Source organism: Mustela lutreola, chromosome 16, assembly GCF_030435805.1.
Source record: "Mustela lutreola isolate mMusLut2 chromosome 16, mMusLut2.pri, whole genome shotgun sequence".
Classification (NCBI taxonomy): domain Eukaryota; kingdom Metazoa; phylum Chordata; class Mammalia; order Carnivora; family Mustelidae; genus Mustela; species Mustela lutreola.
This window is the reverse complement of record NC_081305.1, coordinates 15,903,260-15,917,181: the sequence shown is the minus strand read 5'-3', so window position 1 is coordinate 15,917,181 and position 13,922 is coordinate 15,903,260.

The following is a 13,922-nucleotide window of genomic DNA, read 5'->3' as shown; positions in this document are numbered from 1 at the left end:
ATATATATATATATATATATATAATGGAATACTATGCAGCCATCAAAAGAAATGAAATCTTGCCATTTACAATGATGTGGATGGAACTAGAGTGTATTATGTTTAGCGAAGTAAGTCAATCACAGAAAGACAACTCTCATGTGATCTCCCTGATATGAGGAAGTAGAGATGCAACGTGGGGGGTTTGGGAGGTAGGAAAAGAAAAAATGAAAGAAGATGGGATTGGGAGGGGGACAAACCATAGAAGACTCAATCTCAAAAAACAGACTGAGGGTTGCTGGGGGGAGGGGGGACGGGAGAGGGTGGTGGGGATATGGACATTGGGGAGTGTGTGTGCTATGATGAGATGAGTGCTGTGAAATGTATAAACCTGGGGATTCACAGACCTGTACCCCTGGGGATAAAAATACATTATATGTTTATTAAAAAATTAAAAAAAAAAAGACTGCTTGTTATTGGAACAACTGGTTGAAATTTGAATAAAGCTTGTAGATTAGATTTAAAACATTCTATGAATGTTAGTTAATTTTCTGACTTTGATACTGTATTCTGTTCATATAAGATAAAGTTCTTCTTTTTAGTAAATACACCTGGAAGTATTTAGGGATAAAAGTGTGAGATGTCTCACTTGCTCCAGAAAAAGATGTGTGTGTGTGGAGAGAGAGAATGATAAACAAATGTGATAAATGTTACTTCTCGGGAATTTGGGGGAAAGGTACACAGAGATTCTTGGTTCTATTCTTGTCCTAGTCTTGTAACTTTTTTGTAAGACAGAAGTGATTGCAAAATAAAAAGGAAAAAAAAATCATATGGCCTATGTGAGGAATGATTTATAGGTGAGCCAATGTAGGAGCAGGGCTACCAGTAAGAAGGGTATTGCAGTGCTGTAGGAGAGCAATGATAGTGGCTGGGGCTGACGCAGTAGCAATAAAATGGTCAGATTGAAGATACATACTGTTGATTGGATTTGTTCCTGGGTATGCGTAGTTAGTAAAGAAAAGAAAGGAACAACTTTGAGTTTCTTCGCTATGGTGATTCCATTTTCTGAGCTGGGAGGACTGAAGTTGTTCAGTTGACCTCTCTGTTTTTTGCCATGTGGGCCTCTCCATAGCACAGTCACAACATGGCAGCTGGCTTCGATTACATTACGTAGGATGAAGCCACTGTGTGTAACCTAACCTCAGAAATGATAACCTTTCACTTTGGTTATACTCTTTTCATTAGAAGTGAATCACTAGGTTCAGCCCACATTCAGGAGGAGAGGATCGTACAAAGGTATGAATATGGTGATCTCTGGGGACTAGATAAGAGGGTACCCACCGTCATGTACATATAGTATGTAACTTACGTTTTTCACTTAAGGGCTGTGAATGATGTACGTCCATCATTATCATATCGTGCAGAATATTTTAATTTCCCTAAAAATTCTCTGCCTGAGCACCTCTTAATCAGCCATTCCCCAGCCCTGGCAACTGTAGATTGTTTTTTTGTTGTTGTTTTGTGTGTGTGTGTGTTTTTTTTGTGTGTGTTTGTTTGTTTGGTCTCTGTAGTTTTCTCTTTTCCAGAAAGTCATAAAATTGGAATCATATAGTATGTAGCCTTTTCAGATAGGCTTGTTTCACTTAGTAATATACACAGAAGTTTCTTCTGTGTCTTTTCATGGCTTGGTAGTGCTTTTGTTTTTAAGGCACTGTATAATATTTCTGGTTGAGATATGCCACAGTTCATTCATTCACTTACTGAAGGACATGTTGGTTGTTTCCACGTTTTCAATTATGATTAAAGCTGCTATAAACATCTGTTTGTAGTTTTTTGTGTAGGTATAAGTTTTCAGCTCATTTGAATAAATAGCAAGGAGCACAATTTCTAGATTGTAAAGTAAGAGTATATTTAGCTTTTAAGAAATTGCTAAATTGTGTTCCAAAGTGGCTGAGCCATTTTACATTTGCACCAGCAATGGATGAAAGTTCTCTTTCCGGGGTGCCTGGGTGGCTCAGTGGGTTAAGCCGCTGCCTTCGGCTCGGGTCATGATATCAGGGTCCTGGGATCGAGTCCTACATCAGGCTCTCTGCTCAGCAGGGGGCCTGCTTCCCTTCCTCTCTCTCTGCCTGCCTCTCTGCCTACTTGTGATCTCTCTGTGTCAAATAAATAAATAAATAAAATCTTAAAAAAAAAAAGAAAGAAAGAAAGTTCTCCTTCCATGTCATTTGGTGGTGTTCATGTCATTATCAGCATTTCGGCTTGTAGTGGTTATCTCATTTTTAATTTGCATTTCCTTGGTGACCAGTGATGTATAACATCTTTTCATATGTTTATGTGATGTCCGTATATCTTCTTTGGTGAGATATCAAGGTCATAGGTTCATTTTTTTTTTTAAAAGATTTTATTTATTTATTTGACAGAGAGAGATCACAAGTAGGCAGAGAGGCAGGCAGAGAGAGAGGAGGAAGCAGGCTCCCTGCTGAGCAGAGAGCCCGATGCTGGGGCTCGATCCCAGGACCCTGGGACCATAACCTGAGGTAAAGGCAGAGGCTTTAACCCACTGAGCTGCCCAGGTGCCCCATAGGTTCATTTTTTAATAAGGTTTTTTAAAAATAATTGAGTTATTAAGAGTATCTAGAAAATTCTTGGATAATAGTCCTTCATCAGATGTGTCTTCTACAATTATTTTCTCCCAGTCTCTGGCTTGTCTTATAATTTTTTGGATATCCTCCTTCAGAGAGCAGAAGTTTTGTTTTGTTTTTTTTTTTTTTTTTGAAGGTTTTAATGAAGTTCAGCATATTCATTATTTATTTCAAGGATTGTATTTTTGGTGGTGGTGGTGTTGTATAAGAAGCTTTTTAGTATCTTCTTTTTTAAGATTGTTTTACTTATTTGAGAAAGAGAGAGAACACAGGCAGAGGGAAGTGCAGAGGAGAGGGAGAAGCAGACTCCCTACTGAGCAGGGAGCCTGATGTGGGGCTTGATCCCAGGACTCTAGGACCATCACATGAGCCAAAGGCAATGCTTAGCCAACTGAACCACCCAGGCACCCCTGTGTTTTTGGTGTTCTGTCTAAAAGCCATCACCATACCATTGGTCTTCTTGTTTTCCTCCGATGTTATTTTCTAGGACTTTTATAGTTTTGCATTTTACATTTAAGTCTATGATCCATTTTGAGTTTATTTTTGTGAAGGGTTTAAGGTCTCTGTCTGTTTTCATTTTTTTTTACCTGTGGATGTCTAGTTATTTCAGCACCACTTATTGAAGAGGCTATCTTTGTTCTTTTGTATTGCCTTTGCTCCTTTGCCAAAGATCACTTAACTATATTTTTGTGGGTTTACTTTGGAACTCTATTTTGTTGCATGGTCTATTTTTCTATTCTTTTACTTATACCAAAATGTTTTATTTACTATAGCTTTATAGTAAATCTTGAAGTCAGGTAACATCAGTCCTTCCAATTTGTTCTTTCCTTTAAATACTCAGTTGCCCATTCTGGTTGGTTTTTGTTTGTTTGTTTGCTTGTTTTGTTTTGTTTTTGCCTCTCCATATACACTTTAGAATCACTTTGTTTATATCTATAAAATAACTTGTTCTTTCACTTATTAATATGCATTGGGAATGTATTAAATCTATAGATCAAGTTAAGAAGAACTGACATCTTGGCAGTATTGAGGCTTCTTCCTATCCATGAAGATGGAATATCTTTCCATTTACTTAGCTCTTCTTTGCTTTTGAATGCAAATATTTTTGTGAGATGATTCTTAGAAATGATTTACTGGACCAAAGATATACATATTTTATTATTTGATAGAAATCACCAGATTTCCCTCTAAAAAGGTTGTACAAGTTTAGAATTATTTTAAGCATAAGAAGTTGCCTTTGATCCATACACCCACTTGTCCTGGATGTTAGTAACTAAAATTTTGCCAGTATGTTAAAAACGTCATTTCACTGGGATCATGACTTTAGCTGAAGTCAGATGCTTAACTGACTGAGCCACCCAGGTGCCCTTACTTATTTATATTAAAGGTTTTTATTTATTTATATTAGGGGGGAAGTGAAGGGCAGAGTGAGAGGTAGAGAGACTGTCAAGCATATTGTCCACAGAGTGCAGAGCATGACGTGGAACTTGACCTCATGAGCCATGAGATCATGACCTAAGCTTAACCCGCTGAGCCACCCAGGCACCCCGGATCTCTTTAAATTGGTTATGTTTGGAGACCAATGCACTTCATGAAATTGAAGCTCAATTTTTTTTTTAACCAGATTTGGGGCGTTCTCAGCCAATATTTCCTTAAATGAGCTTTCTTCTCCCTTTCCCTCTCTTCTTCTTCTTCTAAAAAAAAGAATTATTTATTTATTTGACAGAGAGAGAGAAATCACAAGTAGGCAGAGAGGCAGGCAGAGAGAGGGGGAAGCAGGCTCCCTGCTGAGCAGAGAGCCTGATGCAGGGCTTGATCCCAGGACTCTGAGATCATGATCTGAGCTGAAGATGAGGCTTAACCTACTGAGCCACCCAGGTGCCCCTCACTCTCTTCTTAAACTTTAGTAATTCACACACTGAGTTAGATGGTGTCTTATAGGTCATCTTTTTGTCTTCTCTTCTGACATAATTGGACATAATTGCACAGTTCCTGTGTCCTGTCTCATAGATTCTTTCTTTGGCTGGATGCATTCTACTGTTGATGCTCTCTGTTGATTTTTCACTTCATTCATTATATTTTTCAGCTTTATAATTTCTATTGGGCTCTTCTTTGATTTTTGTCAAACTTCTTAGTTTGTTCATGTATTATTTTCCTGATTCATTGATCATCTTTCTGTCTTTTCTTACAGCTAACTGAGTTTCCTTAAAACAGCAATTTTGAATTCTTTATTGGGTAAATAAATCACAGATCTCCAGAACTTTGGGATCAGTTACTAGATTTGTGATGTTGTATTTCCTTTATTTCTCATGTTTCTTGAATGGTGCATTTCTTTCTTCTCATTTGAGGTAGCAGTCACCTCTTTCTGTTTTACTCATTGCATTCAGGAGAGAAATATATATATATATATATATATATATATATATATATATATTTTTTTTTTTTTTTTTTTTTTTTTTTTAAATTTTGAGGCTTTCCACACTTCTGGCTTCCTTTTGTCAAAACACTTGAGCTTCTCTTGGTCCTACAAGGTACTGGGCTGTTGACTGACAAGCCTCCCTTTTGTCTTAAGTTTGTGGTCTCTCCCTGGCTGACTGACATATTTGGGCCAGCTTTCTTTGTGTTGACTAGCCATCTTCCAAAGCTTGTTCTCACTACTACAACTGAAGGAATGCACAGGGAGCTGGTTAGAGTTGGGGTCTGTGTGGGTGTGGTACACTCAGTGCTGGCAGTACCTGTGGGCCACTTGGGATCCCACAGGTAATGCTTTCCCAGGGGATCATGGGTAGGCTTCTTGAGGGGGTCCACAATGCAGTAACAGAATTCACGTCCCTTTATTGCTCTATGAGTGTCCCGTCATTCTCTTCCAGCCTTATTTGTCTCCCAGTTGTGCAGCTCACAATTTAGTATTCTGGATGGGGAAAGTGAGAAATGAGCCTTTTTGGCTATGTCCCACATAGCTGTGGAAGCTGGGTGCTCACTTACATGCTTTCACTTTCTACAGTGAGAGAAATCAGAGGCCGAGAAGATGTCTTGTTGCTGTGCTGCCTTGTGAGAAGGGTGGTGCAGGTAAAGTCAAACTGTTCTTACCTTCTCTGATGCATCCAAACTATTTTTTTTTTTTTTAAATCTCCGGTGGTGTACTGAAAATTCGTCTCTGAAAACCTGAACTTCTGCAAAGACTCTCTTGTCCGTGGGTGATTGTCTAAGACTGTGTTTTACAGGGGCTGCAGATCATGGCCAAGAGGGGGTATAGGTGGTTCACAGACCACTGCAGATCCATAGCCAGGTTTGGTCTGTATCTGGTGCTTGTTATCTGGTGCATGGTTGGGTGAGACTTCTCCTGGGTTCCTTGCTGTATGGTGCTGGATCCTGTAACTCCCAGAGGGCACTTTTGTCTGTAGATAGATGCTTAAATATATCATTGAGGAGGGGTACAGAACAAGGGAAGTGTTATACCATTTTTAAAAATATTTATTTTTATTTATTTGGGGGAGTGGGAGGATCAAAGAGAGTCCTAGGTAGACTCCCTGCTGAGCATGGAGCTCAATCTCATGACCCTGAGATCACCACCACAGCTGAAACCAAGAGTCCCCTGCTCAACCAACTGCACCACCCAGGAACCCCTCCTCATCTCATATTTTGATGTGTGGTATTCTTACTGTCATTCATTTCCTTAAAAAATCTTTTTATTTTGAAAAATTTTAATCATTCACAGAAGGAGAAAGACTAAAATAATAAAGTCTTTAGTTTTATACCACCAATTTCAGCAAATACAGCTAATCTTGTTTATACATACTATACACCCCCAAGCCTCTGGTTTATTTTAAGGCAAAGCCAGACATAACATTATAAGTACTTCAGTTTACATTTGTAACAGATTTGGACTCTCTGTCACTCCTTTTTTTTTTTTTTTCTTTGTCTTTTTTTTAGAGAAGAGGGGAGGGGCAGAGGGAGAGAGAAACTCAAGCAGTCTCCATGCCCAGCATCTCATAATGCTGAGATCTCACAATGCTGAGATCATGACCTCAGCTAAAAATCCAGGGTCAGATGCTTAACTAAGCCACCCAGGCACCCCAGATTTGGACTCTTAAATAAACGTTATCTCCAAATTAAAAAATAACAAATTCTTTGTATCATTTAATAGGTAGTCAATGTTTAAATCTTCCGCATTTATCTTGTGACTATCTTTTTACACTTGGTTTGTTTGAATTAGCAGCCAAATAAGACCCATGCATGGCATTTGGTTGATAGGTGTCTCTCAGTCTGTATCAGTCCTCTCTCCTATTCTGTTTTTATTTTTTCATTGTTCTTTAGAATTACTTGGTTTAAAATTATTTCATTTTCTTTTTTATTATTTTCTTTTATTTTTAAAAAGATTTTGTTTATTTATTTGACAGAGACAGAGCAAGAGAGGGAACACAAGCAGAGGAGCTACAGAGGGAAAGGAGAAGCAGGCTTCCCGCCGAGTGGGGAGCCTGATATGGGGCTTGATTCCAGAACCCTGGTATCATGACCTGAGCTGAAGGCAGATGCTTAAGGACTGAGCCACCCAGGTGCCCCTTTATTTTATTTTTTAAAGATTTAATTTATTTTATTTGTCAGAGAGAACACAAGAGGGGGGTGGCAGGCAGAGGGAGAAATGTGTCCCTGATATGGGACTCATCCCAGGATCCTGGGATCATGACCTGAGCTGAAGGCAGATACTTAACCACCTGAGCCACCTGGGCATCCCTGGAATTGGCTGATTTTTTTAAAAGAATTTATTTATTTATTTTAGAGAGAGAGAGAGGTGGGAGGGGCAAAGAGAATGTTCCAGTAGACTCCATGCTGAGTGTAGAGCCCAATATGGGGCTCAGTCCCAGAACCCTGAGATCATGACCTGAGCCAGAACCAAGAGTCAGACACTTAACCATCTGAGCCACCCAGGTGCCCACAAATTTGTCTGTTTTTTTTTATTCTCTTGGTGTCATTTCATATGTTCATCTATATTTCCTATAAAATGGTACTTACAACTCTAGGCTTCATAAGATTTAGGTTTGGGTTTAATAATTTTGGCAAGAATCTGTCATAGGTGGAGCCATGCACTTCCTATTATGCCATGTCAAGAGACCTTTAATGTCTGATTGATTGTCTTCTGATAGTAAGATTGATCACTGAGCACAAGTGTTTTCATTTTGATGCATCCATTTTAATGTTCCTTTTCTGTTGTACCTAATGGTTCCAACAGCCATGCCATGATCTTTGTCCAGATACATTATTTCACTAGGGGTTACAAAGTGGTTTCAACTCTCATATTTCTTCATGTCAACTAAATGTTTATGCTGACAGTGTAGATTTTATAGAGAAGGGTAGGATAAATTCTTGAATCTTCTATTTACCATTTTTCAGAATGGATTGGTGTCCTAGAAACCTCCAGAAGTGACAAGTTCTGAAGTACTACTACAAGTGCACAGATCTTACTATATTCGATACACTTTAATCCATTGCAGTCATTACTTTTCATTGTTCATACTGTCTTACCCATCCTTGGCCACTGGGATTTTGCATTAATTCCTAGGTCCTGTTCACCTTGAGGTTTTGATATCTTCCTTGTTTTGAGGAGTGTCCCTGGCTTATGTTGTGCAACTCCTGCCCCAGATCTGGAATCTGTCATTCTTCCAGGAAGGTCAAGTTCTTACTAGGAGGAACCATTTTAATTTCTTAATCGTCTATAATTTTATTCTTAGATGTTGAGTTACTCAGAAACACGTTTTATAATTACTAAGTGGTTAGTTTGGGCTTTATTTTTGTTAATTTTTTCATTTCTTTATAACCACAGAACATAGCTGTGTGATTTTTTAAAAAAAACATTTTACTATTGGATTAATTTAAAATGTTACATAAACATTTGAATTCTATGGAGATAGTAAATAACTTAAATTGTTACTCATAAACATTACTTATTTTCATTTACTTACCTATAGATTTTGAAGAGGCTGTGTTAAAAAACAAGTGGTATTACAGTGCTTTGTTAATTATTTAATTTCTGAAAACATTATTTATTTTGAAGCACTGTGATTTAGTATGTAACATTGGGGTCTAGGTAGAAAATCTAATTCTCATTTGTAGAATGGTTAAGTTATAATAATATAAGATTTAATTTTCACTTTATCAAAGATTAGACAGCACAGATTAGACAGCACAACATAGATTTTTGCTTTCATAAAAAAAGTATTTGAATTTTGTTGGTAGCTCCAGGAGGAGTTTTAAATGTCATGCTTTAGGAATTGTGGTGTTAGTTGGTGTATGCAAGAATTTAATAATATGGTGAAGTGCAAATAGTTGAGCAAATAAGAAACTGGACAGTGGTCAGTGTAATTATCTTCAGTTGTACATTTTTCATTTTGGGGGGGAGAGGGATACTGAATCAGGAGGCTTTATTTACACAGTAAAAGTAACAAGTAGATTCCTGAGAGATTAGAGCAGCTGTAGTGCAAGACAGTCATGTCCTGAGTGGGAGGACAGGCAACTGTGGGTGGAGGGGAGTGACATAGACCTAGTGCCTTTGGCACACAGATCAGGGGGCTTGGTCTGATGCTACTCACTCTGGCCACCAGACTTCTAGATGCTCTGTGACACTGATAATGTGTGGTTTGGGAAAGCATGTTACAGCCCCCTAAAGAGCCTACATGCTGTGACATAGTCCCCAGGACACTTTTCCCATGCACTGAAAACACAATTTGCCAAAACGCCTATGCCAGAAGGTCAGACTATCCTATCTAAGCTGCAAGATCTCTGCTGTGGTCTGGAATTTTTTTTTTTTTTCATTGTTTTTGCTTCTTTTCTCTTTACAAAGACATGGTTTTCTCTGACCAGTGCCAGCAGGAGAGATTTGACCTACTATGTGAATATGGCAAGATGTAGCATCATTGTCTCCATAAGAGAGGAGTGTCTGGCTGCACCAGCAATGGCGTGGCTGGGTAGAGCCCCAGCACTCGGAGGGACTTCTCACACCCTAGGGCCTAGGCCTGAAGCGTAGTGTTCTCATTTTCTTTTAATACTGTTTCTCGGTAACGTGGTAGTCTAGGAAAACAAAGACATCTGAACAATGTGGGTACAGTAAGGATGCCTGTGGATTGTGCCTTTTCCTTTTCTGGAATGCCGTAAACTTAGCAGTGTCTGTATTAAGAAGACCTAGTGTTTTACCCGAATACCCCTGTGGTAAGGCCGACCTCACTCCAAAAGATGGGAAGTGTGACAGGTGATGTTCACGTGACATGTCAACATACTGGGTTTGGACAAGCCAAGAGAGCCTGACACCTACGGGTTTCCTTCCATTTCAACTGTTTAAAAATACAATTTCACACATTCTTTCATTTTATTAATGAAATGCTATGCTTCAAACCGAGGGGCCTGCCTGCCAGGTGGAGCTATAATTATGCCTGGGCAGCCTGCAGCTGTGCTTAGTTATAAAGTTTTAACTAAGGAAAATAGAATGTGAGTTGCTTTTATGCATCTCGTAATATTTCCCCAAATCAGTACATTTATATGACAATTAAATAATTTGTAAAAAAATTACTGACATGTACCTTTTTATTTTTTATTTTTTTGGCAAGGACATGGAAAACATGGCACTAAAAAATGGCCAATTTTTGGTTATCTTTCAACAAAAGTAACCCTAAAATTATCCTTTTTTTTCTTTTTCTCTTGTTTTCTTTTTCTTTTTTGCAAACAGTATAAACTATGTCTTTCTTGACTCCTGTTTTTTCCCCACTCACTATCTCCAATCTACTTATAAATTCACTGGTTCTGATTTTGAAATGGATGCAGAATCCAGCCACTCCTAACCCTATGCCAACTATGGCCTGAGTGCAAGCTGCATCATCTCTTGCCAGGACTGTGAAAAAGCTTTATATAAACACCACTGCTACTACTACTTCCAGCAGTACTCTCTACTCAGGGAGAATGAGCTCTTAAAATGGTAGATTAGGCTACGCTTCCCTTTCTTCAAAACCGCTTTTGCTGTCTCTTCTCACTTGGAATAAACACAATGTTGTTGCCACAGCCCACTAGATCTCACCTGATCTAGACCCCTCTGGCTCTTTGCTGCTGTCTCTTACTGCTCTTCTCACTGCCTCTACCCTACATGCACTGGCCTCTCGGTGGTCATAGACACAGTGAGCATGATACCTCCTCAGGGCTTTTGCACTGGCTGTTCCCAACACTTGGATTATCTTTCTGCACATACTTGCTTGATTTACTCCCTTCCTTCAGGTCTCTACACAAATTTGCCTTATCAGAGAGGCCTTTCCTAAAAGAGTTCCTTTCCCTCCTGTATACTGTCTTTTTACCTAGATTTATTCTTTTCTTAGCACTTACTAGCTCAATAACAGGTCTCTAGTCATGCAAGTGAAAGTTCTAAAAGAGCCTAGGTTTCTTTCCTTTCTTCTTTCTTTTTTTTTTTAAACACTGTTTTTCTTTGCTATGGACAGTGCCCAACTACATCATTAATTCCTAGTTATTATTTGTTGGATGAATTCATAAAGAAAGGCAAGTGCCTGCTGAGGCTCCTGTACTTGGACATGGCATCTTAATTCTGGGAAAGTCACAACCCAGATTCATGTTCCCTGAAGCTGGATATAGCGACGCAGAGCCACTTGCATATGGGATTAAAATCTTATTTGGAAAGCATGGCTTATTGAATAATTTCTCAAAAATTTTGCATGATTCTTACCATTTACAAGCCCTTTCCCGCATATTACCTTCTTGAATTCTCATCATTGTTGTTCTAATTAAAATTGAGAACAGACTAGAAAAATAAGGTGAGAATATAGGGTCCCAAATAATGTGGGAGAGTTGGGATTCAAACCCAAGTTTTATAAGCTCAGGGGACTTTTCCTGCCTCCATACCCAAAAGAAAGATGTTTGGGTTCTTTTAATATGGCTATCCTTTTGGGAATTCAAGAAAGTTGGTGTATTTCTTCTTTGAGAAGACTAAGTTCAGGCATTAAAGCTTATTGCTTCAGGATTTCAAGTGGCCCTAGTTACTTATCACCGTCTTTAGCAAGAAATATGGCAGGAAGAGCTTATTCTGAGGATGGGTTGAACTGGGTCCTTTTGCTCATAGTTGGCAGCTGGTTCCACATAGCATCTGAATGTCAGACAGGAGCTGTAGGTCTCTTAAGGCCCCACCTATGATGTTGTACCTTGTCCATTTTCACCACATCTGGATTGATCCCATGATCAAAGTAGGTCACAGGGCCAGTCCAGATTTCAGGAGAGGGGAATAACTCTGCCTCTTTAGGAGAAAGTCACAAGAGCTCATTACAAAACGTGTGCTGTGGCCACCTTTGGAGACAGAACCTACCTCCAAAAATCACCCTCAAATCTGCAATAATTTTATCAAGATAGAGAATACGAGCTTTTTAAGATGATGATAATAATCACCCTTTTAAAAAGTGCTGTATTTTCTGGGTTTTCTTTATTTATTTAACATATAATGTATTATTTGTTTCAGGGGTACAGGTCTGTGATTCACCAGTCTTTTTTTTTATTTTAATGAGCCAAATACTATTCTTTAAGTGATGATTACAACTAATTGTAATTATTTTTTAAGAAAATAATTATCTTGAAAAATGCTTATTTAATTTGCCTTCATGGGAATAAGACTTTCTTTTTAAGTGGGAATGCAGATTTATTAAACAATGGCTTAGTGTCTCATGGTTTCATAGCAATTCCCATTTTCTTTATATGAGTGATTCATCATTCTTTAACAATTCACAGCACTCACCATAGCACATACCTTCCCCAATGTCCATCACCCAGCCACCCCATCCCACCCACCCCCCTCCACTCCAGCAACCTTCAGTTTTTTCCCTGAGATGAAGAGTCTCTTCTGGTTGGGGCACCTGGGTGGCTCAGTGGGTTAATGCCTCTGCCTTCGGCTCAGGGTTCTGGGATTGAGCCCCACATCAGGCTCTCTGCTCAGCGGGGAGCCTGCTTCCCTTCCTCTCTCTCTGCCTACCTCTCTGCCCACTTGTGATCTCTGCCTGTCAAATAAATAAATAAAAATATTTTTAAAAAAAGAAAAAAGAGTCTCTTCTGGTTTGTCTCCCTCTCTGGTTTAGTCTTGTTTCATTTTTTCCTCCTTTCCTCTCTGATCCTCTGTCTTGTTTCTCCAATTCCTCATACCAGTGAGTTCATATGATAATTATCTTTCTGTGACTGACTTATTTTGCTTAGCATAATACCCTCTAGTTCCATCCACGTTGTTGCAAATGGCAAGATTTCAGGTTTTTTTCTGTGTTTTTTTTTTTTTTTTAATGACTGCTTAATAGTCCATTGTGTGTGTGTATACCACATTTTATTTATTCATTCATTTGTCATTGAACATCTAGGCTCTTTCCATAGTTTGGCTATTGTGGACATTGCTGCTGTAAACATTGGCATGCACATGCCCCATTGGATCACTACATTTGTATCTTGAGAGTAAAAAATGCTGGGTTTTCTTTGGTATACTGGGTACTAAAAACAAAAACAAAACAAAACAAAACTTCACCTCTGGCTAGTACTCTACCTGGGAATGCCATTATATCCAAGAGATCTATTGTTCCCCTTGGTCAGCACTGGTAATCTCAAAAGAAAGAATAAAAGCTTTATTGTGGAATGGTGCTAAGTTTTCCATATTTTATATATGTAGCTAGTGTTTGTACTTTGCAATAGGATTTAATGAAGCTGACATTCTACTGTTGTCACAAGAGAGTTTGGACAAGTCCATGTAGACCAATCATTATTATTTACTTTTATTAGTAGAATAAAATTTGGGTGGTTTAAATTAATTATTTCTCCTTAATATTTATTTAGATACCAGTATACTAGTAGGCTCATGGTAGGAGGACCCTGAAAAATATTTGTAAATTTTTGGGTATTCAAAATGTCCATAAAATCAGTTTATTTTGTCTTAGAAATTCATGGGGAAGGAATGAAATACTCTGATTAACTGTAGGTTCTTACCAGGTACTACCTTTTTTCACAGACATATGAAAACATTGTGCAGATAGTATATATGTAGTCATTGTTTTAACTTTCACTTTGTCAATATCATTTTTAATTTGTGACATTCTGGTGTCATGTTTTAATTTCTTACTCTGTTCTATCTCTCCCCATTCACCCTCTGGTGCTTGGCAGGACACTCTGTCTGGAATTGCTGAGTTAACAACTTCCTCTGCTGTGATCATGTAATTCTAATCTTTCCCCTCACGAGAGAACTTTTTGTGAATTCTAAGCCCATATGCTGCATATCCCCATTTTGCCTCT